We start from the raw sequence: 12,366 nt of genomic DNA, 5'->3' as shown, positions 1-12,366 counted from the left end.
CAAGATACTGTTCGATTTAAGATCTATCAACTCCATTTCCAAATGAATTGGTGCCTGTGAAGCTTCAAAATTGAACGGATTGTTGAAAATTGGGAATTCCATTTCATTCATTTTGTCTTCAAAACGATTGTTGAATTCCGCAATCAAATTTTACAGAAGTTGAGAATATTCATCAAATTTTTTTTTGGTTCACTGTGCTAAATGATTTTAAATGAGAGAAATGGTTCAAAGTTAGATTTTTTATCTGATTTTCCCACAGCTACCAAAACTTTGTTTCAAAGGCTTGAATATTATGAATACATTTGAGTGAAAATCAGATTTTTACCCTGTAACATATATATATATATATATATATATATATATATATATATATATATATTTAGATCAGTCAAATGTTTATTCATATCTACCAAAAAGGCACAATCAATCCACCACTCATTGTCGTAATCAATTGGTTTTCCTTTCCATGAAAGCTTGAATAGGGACACGTAATGCAAAAAATCTTTCTACATTTACGAACATTGGTGAAATAAGGGATCAGAAAACTTTTTGTCCAAATCTTGTGAAAATTGCCTGAACTGTCGGTGATTTAGTCTTTTGCTCCTTATAAAATTCACAATTTTAATTATAGATGCATGACATGGTCCATTTTTAAATGTTTGGGTCACAATGATTTCTGATGAATTAAACAGTGAAATCCCACAAAATTCCCTGTTTTAATTTAGTTATAACGCCCGAATTTTTGCCAACCATGGCAGGAGCGCCATCCGTAGTGGTGCTGCTAAGCATATTCCAGTCAAGTTCATATTCTGCTATCAAATGCTCAATTGCAGAATAAATATCATTTGCTGTTGTAGTACCTGTCAATGGAACGCACTTTAATAGTTCTTCAGTTATTTCAAAGTTACTGTTAATGCCTCGTATAAAAAACAGCGAGTTGAGCTGTATCAACAATATCAGTGCTCTCGTCAACAGCCAGCGAAAAGTTTGTAAATTCCTTAATTTTCTCCTTCAGTTGAAGAACCAAATTTTGGATAAGACATTTATTCTTGAAACAACAGTGTTTCTTGAGAGCGAAATATTTTGAATTATTGACTTTTGAGATGGAAATGAAGCATCGGCAACTTTCAACTTAGAGTCTTTAATAAAATCACTATCAGGGAGAGGTTTTGATCTTTTCGCGATTTCTAATGCAATAATAAAACTTGATTTCAGGGTATCTCCCCTCTCTGTATTATGTATTGACGTCGAAGTTTAAATTTTAAAGATAACAATGTGTCGATTCTTATTTTTTCAGTGTAACAATCAAACACAGTAGTTTACCTTACCATTCTATGAAAAAATATGCAATTTCCCATTTAGACTGAAAAACTCTGCACTCACTATCAACGTTTTTGTGACATTATTCGAAAATCGTAACAATTATGTACCTCGACACAACAATTATAGATATCGCACGCGCACGACACAAACTAATGCACAATACCTTCACAATCACTAATTCGCAGTATAATTAAAATCCTTTTCCAACTGTATCGCTTCGATTACTCGACTCAACTGACTCTCGTTTTATACGGTTAAGGAAGGTTCTAGTCTAGACTCGGATCGCGTGGAAGATTCTATCGTTCTCGACAAAAATAAAAGGATATTTCCGCTTGTTGCTAAGAGATGGCGATACTATCTTTCTCTTTCGCTTGTCTAGGCAAGCGCTGAAATTACTTATAAACATCCGTCAATTCTGATACCTATATGGACAGTTTCTATAAGTGGAAGCTGTTCCGACTAAGTGAAACAAATAGTGTATTGTTCTCTTTCTCCTCCGAGCACTTCAGTTAGTTATTATTTCCCCTCTTCTGATATTGTAGAGAATTTTTAAGCATGCGCAGTATAGATAAAGTGTCTAAAACGAGAGAGAAAATGAATACTGTCAGCACTGTAACGTAGAGACATTTTCTCCCATAAGAACTGTCCACATAGGAGTATTACATATTTGACTACACTACACTATTATTACACTATCGATAACCGAGTTAGTAATCTTAGAGAATGATCAAGTATTAATTATTTTTGGCTGGACTTTTGGAAGTTTATTCCGAGTTCCAAATATACAGGGTAAAATACCCTGTATATACCTTTCCTTCAGCACTCACCTACGAATATAGATAACTGATAAAGTCAAATATTATTTCTTGTTACTTTCCGCTTTTTACTACTAAAATAGAATTAGATTACCTCTCGAAGCTTCTTTAATCAATCTAATGGCTTCAACCCTTATTCTAAGGAATTTATTCATGGCAAATAATTCAAGAACAAATAGCTATTGCAAATAATTACCCAGATATAATTAATTAACTGACTATTTGGAGATGTTGAGATAGAGAACCTCGAAATATGAAATAATAGTCATAAGAAAATCTATGATAAAAATTTGAATGGTATATATAAAAAAATCAATATAAATCTCTAGAATATACAATTCGTGATTTTGAATTCCATTTAATTTTATTCCAATAGAATAAAACAAAGCAAATTCAGTGTTAGCTCTTGTGATTGTTTTATTGCGTAGGTACGTAATTTAATCTTACATTCTTCACGAAATCGTATCCTCAACATTTCTTTGCCTTTTCGACTTATTCACTACCGTATGTTAATCACATGATTTGATGACTTCGAACATCAAAACAATAGCCCACAATTATCGTTTGAAATTGAATTAATCCATTTTTAGTATATAAAACAGCAATTTGATTCATCAGAAAATTTCACTATCATAGACAGCACTTTTTTTATCGATATACAATATAACAAATTTAATTATTAGAATATAATACATTGTTTCGATAATGAAAATATAACATTATTCCTTAGTTCATTTCAATTCGAATCTAGAAGCAACATATATTTTAATCGCCGTGTAGTACTTTATAATAGGATAGAGAACAAATGTAAATAATTGTCATCAAACCAAACAGCAATCATAATATCAACAGACAACAAATTAAATTAGAACAGAAGAAATAAAATTGGAACGGAAATTCTCATTCTGGAAGATAAATGATTCTTGATTGTGGTTGTAATCATATAGGACGAGACATCCGTGAAAGTGAGAAGGGTAAGTAGGATAAGTCCCTAGAGGTGGCATTTGTACGGGGTGATGTCGTAATCACATGTGGGCAACCAAGGTTACTTAATTTTCTTCTTCCCTAAGGGACAGGCGCTGATTGAATGGTCGTTCACCCCCTTCCTCCTGACAATTTACCATCAACTGTTCACCCCTTGCTAGATAATATCTGATTCGCGTATAACCGAATACGTTCTGTATACCACTTTAGTATTATCTATTAGTGTAGGTGATTTCATTATTTCTAACTCGGCTTGATTGATTGATCAGTCTAACTACTAACTGTAAATTAAAAAATCATGATTGATCGTCGTCTCATTTGAACTTCTTCATTTTATTTATCATTTTTAATTAAATTTTTAAGTCAACATAATATTATGTATTCATTTCATGAAATTTTATTGATTTTGTTTGTCAATATATATATATATATATATATATATATATATATATATATATATATATATATATATATATATAGGTATGTAAAATAAAATTTCACTGGTGAAATATCTGCTTGTTTGTCAATTTCCCTGAAGTTAGAGTAAGATGAAATTTTATAAAATGCAGATGTTACCCAGAAATCAAATCAATGAAAATTCTTTACATCAATAAGACAGATATTACAGTACTTCGTACGGACATAGACGATATTTGAGATCAATAGTAGCGCATCAACTGATATCATTTGAAGTTTTTTATATCATACCTTTTGCCAATTTGCTGAAAATTCAATTCGTTTGAGAACTAGATTAATTTTGTACTCTTTCTAGTGCAAGAGCAACATTCATTGCAAATTAATTATGCTTCAAATTGCTTATTTTAAGAAAAAGTAGACACATGGATAAAAACGAAAGAAGACCTGTGAATGAAAGTAAATATCAAAAAATGTAAATGAGATAAATACATCTACATAATTTTACCTACCTTAATATCGGCAAGTAGAACCTGGGTGATAAACAAAAAGATACAGAGCAGTAACAGCAAAGATAAAACAACTAAGGAAAGTAGCTGGAAAACGAGGATGGAAAGGATGAGAAATGATGTGTATTTATAAAAAAGCTCTAACAGGAAGCAACAGAAAACAAAATAATTGAAAGATATTTAAACAGATGTCTAATAAAAAAGTGGCAGAAGAAGAAAGACATAAGAAAAGAAGGAGAGGAAGAAGACCCAGGACAACTTGGCTAGAAGAAATAATACAGAAATAAGGATGAAATGGTAAAACAATACAACAAATGAATGAAGTTATAACGGACGGGAAAAAGTGAAAAATTAAATAAAAGGAATGTGGACAGTCGAAAAGGCATAGAGAAGAATAAGAATAGCTCAATTGTACCAAATATATGTTGAGAAAAATTTACCAAACTTTTTATACACGGTTCTTTATTGTGTTGTCGTAGCACAGCAGATATGTGTGACACATATAACGTCCTCTTCGTAATATGATCCAGTTGAAAGCGATGCCATAATTTTGGCAGACATCAATAGTGAATGTTTGGTTTAGTGAAAATGGAGAAAATTGATCATCGTTAATTGGTACAATACTTTTATGTGAAAGGACTTAGCACAACCAATATAAAAGTTGAACTAAATTCTATTATGGGTGAGACTGTTGCTTCGTCATCAACAGTAAAATATTTAGTAGCAGAGTTTAAGCGAGGCCATATGATCTACGAAGACCGTCATCGTAGTGGTCGACCAAATGAAGTGACGACACCAGAAATGTTGAGGAAAGTCCACAAAGCAGTAATGAACAATCGTTGACTGTAAGTGCGCTAGCTAGCAGACATAATTTCAAAAAGTGCAGTACATTACATATTAACTGAAAATTTTGACATGAAAAAGCGGTGCGCAAGATGGGTGCCGCGTTTGCTCACAATGGAACACAAACAGCATCGTGAAGATGTTTCCATCGAGTGTTTGGCAATGTTACACAGAAATAAAACCGAGTTTTTGCGCGGTTTCATAACCACGGATGCAACGTGGGTCCACCACTTCACACCCGAAACAAAAGAACAATTAAAACGATAGACTGAAAAGGGAAAACCGGCTCCAAAGAAGGCAAAGCCCATTTTATTTGCAGACAAGATCATGGCTTAGGTATTTTGAGATGCGCGTGTGATAATTTTTATTGACTATCTGGAAAAAGGAAAAACTATGAACGGCGATCTCATTGCAAATTTTTAGCGAATAAATCAATCAAAAACGGCCCCATTTGTCTAAGAAGAAAGTGTTGTTTCATTAAGACAATTCACCAGCTCACACATCCGCTATTGCAATAGCCAAAATTGATGAATTAAAGTTTGAATTGCTACCTTATGCACCCCATTCACCAGATTTAACTCCCTAAAATGGCTCGATGGTCAAATATTTTCAAACAATGAAAAAGTGATGTCGGTAGTTAATGGCTATTTTGAGGAGCTTGATGTTTCTTATTATAAAAAGGGTATCGAACTTATTGAGAATCTTTGCAAAACTGTATGGAGATCAAAGGAGATAAATATATTATTTCTCAAAATTTTTGTGTTTTCTTTGTTGGGACAGGTACTTCTGGGATCATCCTCGTAATATCGTTTGTATCTTCACCGCTACCATAGCAGTTGATGCAAACTTCAATACTAATTGGGAAAGTAAGTTATAGTAAGTGATATTTTTCTATTGTAATAATCATGACACTATTACTGTTATGCTGAAGCTTTTCTTTACACTACCACTACACCAACGCTCACAATTACACTGTCTAACGCGTGTCTCTAAAGATGATAACTTGGTTATCGAAACACGTATAGTGTTGGTGTAGTTCTAGTGTAAACAGTGTGTTCAGTTCTACTACTTCTATTACTGTTCATTATGTTAAAAATTATTCATCGATCGTTATCAGTTGATCTCTAACATTAGATACTATATGGAAATAAATTAAATTAAAGTCTTATCATATAACAGAAAATTTTTAAAATATTTCAAATTACTGCTGACAGAAGTTCTTAAAAAGAGTAAGATGTTACGTTTATGTACAGAATGCTTTCTTAGTTTCAATCTATTTTTTAACAGTTCCTGGTATACATCAAAGCGCGGTTATTATGATAAAGACGTTTTAAATAAAAACGAATAGCTGATATTATGTATTCTTCTTAGTTTAGAATAACTGCCATCACAATGTTAAGCTCGTTCTTACCGCGTAATGTTGTTTTAAGTTGCAGTAGAATTTGAAAATCTGTTTATATTGTATAATATTAAGAGTTGTCACTTCCTCGTCATAACATCCACAAGTTCACCATCAATAGTACTTTGATTTTTCTTTAAACTATAAACAAAAGAAATATTGTTAGTTGACTAAATTGGATAAATACGGTTCTGGCAATAAAGAAGTTAGTATCAGTGAATACCTAACGAGATTATACTTAATACGAAAAAGCAGATTCTCAAAATTTGTTTATGTTTAAAGCCATCTTATGAATATCTGCTGAATAGAAATAAACCGAGCATTAAATCCGGAGAAGGCGAGACAAAATACAAAATGGATGCAAGAGGGACGAGACCGAGTTAATTTTGCATTCAATGCGAATATGATCTGTCGTCTTTTCTTCTACGGGAAATAAGGCTTATCTTTTCTTTTATGTTGAAAACTTCCATCAGATCTCTCATGGAGACAATACTTCATCGAGAAGCCTCTGGAAGGGCCTAATTGGAAATCGAGGCCACTGGTTTACACTGGAGAATAATTAATTTAAGCTACGACGTACGGGGATGGATTGCTAATTATATTTTCTGAAAAAAGAGATCATCCATCTATTCTGTTGAGGTAGACATTTTTAAAATGAAATTTAAAATTCAAAGGAGATAGAAGAAGATCAGTGAATAATTGTGTGTCGTAGCATAGAAAACAAAGTAATTTATTATTAGGTAGGTAAATCGAAAAACTGGTCATAATTTACGAGTAAGTATATAGCTATGTTTAATACTGAACAAAATATTGTCTCTAGAAATTAAAGGTCAGATAAAATCTATCATTTTGAACTAACTATTTATCTTACTTAATTTTTCCATCAACGAACTTTTTTCCGCGAAAAACAATTTCAGTGGGAAAAAATTACTTCGACGGGAACTTTCACATTAATTCCTGAACAAATAAATTATAGATTTAATAGAGGGATGTATAATAATGATAAAAAAAGAATGTATTCTTTAAGAAACTGTGCAACCAAAGTAAATTGCTAATACAAACATGTTTAATAGGTATAGGTTAATATTAACCAGTGTCTCCTTAGAAGTCGTCATCGTTCTTCATATAGGAAATAAGGAGAATTCGAATCGGGGAAAATTCATGTGAAGAGCTTACAAAGAAACTGGAAATAAAATTGAAATTGTGTTAATCAACAAAATTCGATTCACAGCACAATCTCCAGCAAGGAAAAAGTGTTATTAACATATGAGAGGAGAAATGCTTAACAGAAGACTTCAATCAAATACTTCAAGAACTGAATCTAGTTATTTCTGCTACAGATTGAGTGTTTTCCGATATCAACCATCTCTGTTGTACTCACATACACTCGCGCACACTAGTAATTTCATCAACTTATGAGTACAAACAGATTCGCGATTTAAAATCAATCATTTAAATGTAACTAAAGTTAAATAAGGATGAAAAGGAATTCGGAAATTTCTGAAATGTGACGTCGAGTCCTGAATACGAATGAACCCTTACTCGTAGGCGACATTCTCCTTTTTCCAGCACTCAATTCAATGAACCGAAAAGAATTGTAACGCGGTTTGTCAGCGATATACACATCAGTCCTGGGCAAAAGTGCTATATTGGATCAGTGCCAATATACCCGTGTACGTTGTCGTTTTGTTGCCAGAAAATCGTCATCAGAATAACACGAATGGAAATAAATATCTTGATTCGAAAACGTACACGCAGGAAAACGAATCTGTGTTCATTTTATCTCATGCGAATTCAGAATCCGAGATATAACTTGGCAATATGACATGTATCGTAATCCAAGCAACCATTTTGTGCATATCGTGCTTTTAAACGGAAACGTAGGTTCATAGAAATATATTATTTCTCTTTAGGTTTTAGAATTTTTATTATTTGATGAACGAATAAACTAATTAGATACTAATAAATAGTGATAGGATTAGTAATAAATTTGAAAAACTGAATCGCAATATTATTAGGTTCATTTTATTAGAAATACATTGAAATGATTGAAATTGAAGTCGTATCATATAACAGAAGATTTTTAAAATATTTGTACTTCTAATATCCAAAAAAAATAAGGAAGGATATATTTCCATCGCAAAAATACTAAAAAAAGCGATTCTTGTGTTTTCAATGAAGCAGGACAAATCGAAGTTTTAGACACGTTTACTGCACAATCCTACACCAACTGATGACGAAAGCAAATTATTCAACAGCTTGGTTGTATTTTGTGAAAAATTGAGTTTTTCATTATCGAATCTAGAATATTTTTTTTGCTCAATATTTACTATGCAGACAATCGCATCTTCTTTTTGAATGGGTTTACAAGCCCAAAGATTTATACCTGTATATTTGACAATTTTTCTGTTGTTTGTGTTCCCATTCTCAACACAAAAAATTCATTGTCTTCGTCGGGAGTAATTGTCATCGTCTTCTTTTGCTTCGTGTAGCATCGTTCCAAAACTTACTTATCTTTTGCAGATGCTCTCGTTCAATATATTTTGGTTGTTAGAATCATGTCAATTGTTTTTTGGATAATGAAAATAAACAACACTTATCTAGATTGGATAATATTGTAACTAAAATGACATACACAACGGTTCTGTTTGTTATATTTAGTAAATATGGGAAGAATTACTACCAGGCGATTTAATGAAATATTACTATTATAATACATTATTTTTAATAAAGTGTAATAACTTCAGAACGGTCGGAGGTAGGTATCCATTTCGATAGAAAACTAAGAGTGCTACTTTTTTGACATTCTGTATGGATGCGAATAATTTAAGAAGGTAACCATAATTGATGGTTATGCGAAAACATTTTTGGAAAATGTCACCGTCTACTCACTTGATACCGCATAAGTACAAGTAGAGAGTGACAAATTTTAAGGTTGACACCCTGTATGTGAATATGAAATTTTGTACGATTTTCAACATTTCACTTAAATTAGAAAATTAATATTTTTACGTTCACTGTATCATTGTATCCATTTTTAGTTATCTCGAATTTTGATTTAAGTACTCATTTAGTTTATATTCGTAAATAAACTGGAACCAATTTTTTTTCTCGACCTTTCATTGTATCACCCAAACTGTTGAAGATTCCCACTATTATAATAAATAATAATTAAATTTTTAATTTGATTATTATTCACATTCTGTATATATTACATCTGCGGCTATTAAATAACATTTTCTATTAACTCCCCTATGTTTTGGCATAATCCTTAATCTCACAGAAACGGGTCCAGCTAAAGTAGGTACCTCAATATGTAAAAGGATTTTAGTTGTCATAATAAATCAAATGAACTCATATAAATTAGTAACTGAATTAGTCACATATTTTTGGGTAGGCTTTTCAATTCGTCATTTACAAATCTTTTTTTTTATTACAAATTTCGTATCTACCGTATACTGGTTATTAGCGATTTAGTAAAGGTTAAGTATTTTATCTATGAATGGTTGTTAAATTAAATTTATGCTAGAGATCTGTTTAAGGTAATTTTTAAGGTAAGTAATATTTAGGTCCTAAAATTTCACGTATTGTTCCGAGTGGTAGATTTGATGATGATCTTTCTGAGTTAAGAGATGGACATTCTGCGATTATGTGTTTTATATACAATTTGCAATTGCAGTTGCTACATTTTGGTTCAGGTTTTGCATCAAATAAGTCGCGTATGGCCTAGACGCAGACGTGCGATTTTTCGGTAGCACTGCCCATAGTTTTACTGGGGCTTTCACTTCGCGAATGCGGCTGGAGGAGCTTTTAGCATATATTTGGAGGTTGGTGTAATGATTGCGATACCCGCACCGTCTTGAGATATCGATGCGTCTGTGTAAATATGTACAAAGTTTTTGTACTCATTGAGTATGTTATTTAAGTGTCCTTCGATTAGCGTATGGTTGGTGTGGTGTTTGTCGAAAGAGGTGAGCTGGGTAATGAATGTGGTGCTTTCTGTTGTCCATGGTGGAGTCTGAGAAGATTCGATAGGAAGTCATTCAGGAATAAAGAAATTTAATTCGCTTATATATGATCGACTTCTAGCATAGAAAGGTTTTGGGGTTCTGGGTTTATTTTAAAAAAGATTTGGGAATTACTTGGAGAAGCAGTTCTGGTGGGTTGGATTAGAAGGATTGGATTTCAGTTTGGCTGAATATGTAAGGCTCAAATATATTCTTCTGTCTCCCAAGGATGGTTCCCCTGATTCGCAGTACAGATTTTCCACTGGTGTTGTTTTGAATGCACCTGTTACCAAACGTAAGGTTAGGTTGTGAAAGCTGTCGAGTTTTTTCAGAAGCGATTTGTTAGCTGTTGAATATACAATTTATCCATAGTCTAGTTTTAATCTAATAAGTGTTCGGTACAATGTTAGTAATGTTTGCACCCCATTTTTTGTTCGTTAGCATTTTGAGTAAGATTTCAGTAAGATTCTAATATGATATTTCCAGCTTAGTGTGTGGTCGAATAGTATACCGAGAAATTTTATTGATGTTTCATTTTTATGTCTTCATTATAAAGTTTCAATACCGGTACGTTTGGTATGTTCTTTTGTCTTGAGAAAAGTATGTACCAAGTCTTTGTAGTTAAAAAAGTAAAACCAGTTATTTGTGATCACAGTTCTAAATTATGGATAAAAGCCTTACTTTGTGAGAAAATATTTTTAATATTTTTTCTTTTACAATAAACAACCAAGTCTGCGTATAGTCGAGCTTTTACTGGTAACTTTAAGTTTTTCATGATGTCGTTGATTGCGATGATAAAGAATGTGGGATTTATGATTGATCCTTGCGATATACCAATATTTAAATATGTTTTTACGGAGGTGGTGCCGTTGGTTTTTATTTTAAATGTTTGACAAAAAGAAGAAGACAACTGGTATTTTATCTGGTCCTGCTGACGTTTCTTTCAGGCTTAAAAGAGCTTCATCATATTCTTGGGTGGTAATGGGTAAATTTATGGTTTCGTTTTCATCGAACTGTATCATTATCTCACCCTTTTCCTTTCTCATATGGGTAATAACAGTATCATCGTAATTGCATGTGATGGAGCGGCTTTTGTAGGTGCTAGATGGTATTGAGACTATTTTGGAGTTATCTGTGCATCTGTCTTTCTCCAGCATTTGTATATTATGGTGCATGTAAAGTCCTGATATTTTTCTCACTCTTTCCCATACCTCCGTCATGTGTGTTTCAGAATTTATTGTAGAGACGTATTCTATCCAAGATTTGCGTTTAGCATTTTTTAATGTACTTCTGTATCGCGTCATTTCAGAAGATTTTCTAAAGCTTCGTCTATATCTGTTGGAATTATGTAAGTTCTATTTTGGATATAAGTCGTGATTGTGATTTGGTTTTCCATTGTTATTAATGACGATTGGATAGTGGTCACTGTTGTAGGTATAGTCCAGCCGATCCGGAGGAAAGAGCTGGAGTTAAAGTTGGGTCATAGATAGTGAGATCAATACATGAGCCCTGTCCTGATTGTATGTTAAATCTAGTCGGTTTCCCATCATTTAAGATGGAGAGATTAGCGTCATCAAGAATATCTCCTATTAAGCGACCTCTGTGGTTTATTGATGTGGATCCCCACATGGTGTTTTGGGCATTGAAGTCTCCGACTATTATTTTATGTTCATATAAAAAATCTTAGAAACATGAAAATGGAGGAATAAACATATTTCTTTCGAATACCTGATTATGAGCAACCATGTATAAAAAATGAAATACAAATTATCAGTAAATACTCAGAATGATTTATTATCATTCGGACACACTTGAACAAGTAATTCCTCAACTGTTTTCAATGTTTTTCCTTAAAAAATTTTTTGTGATTTACATTTGTCACCGAAGTACTTAATGTTTAAACCCCAAAATTTTCATATTCAGATATACTGTCCTTGTCTCATATTTTGATGCATTATTTAGTTTAAGTGCTATGTTAATGCTATTATTAATATTTACTGTAGTTCTCCTCATCGAGAAATAGCCCATGGGGAAGATGATTTCATAGTATTTAATATTTTGTTTAAATTCAC

This window comes from Diorhabda carinulata, chromosome 1 (assembly GCF_026250575.1).
Source record: "Diorhabda carinulata isolate Delta chromosome 1, icDioCari1.1, whole genome shotgun sequence".
NCBI classification, from domain to species: Eukaryota; Metazoa; Arthropoda; class Insecta; order Coleoptera; family Chrysomelidae; genus Diorhabda; species Diorhabda carinulata.
Note: the sequence above shows the minus strand (reverse complement) of the source record.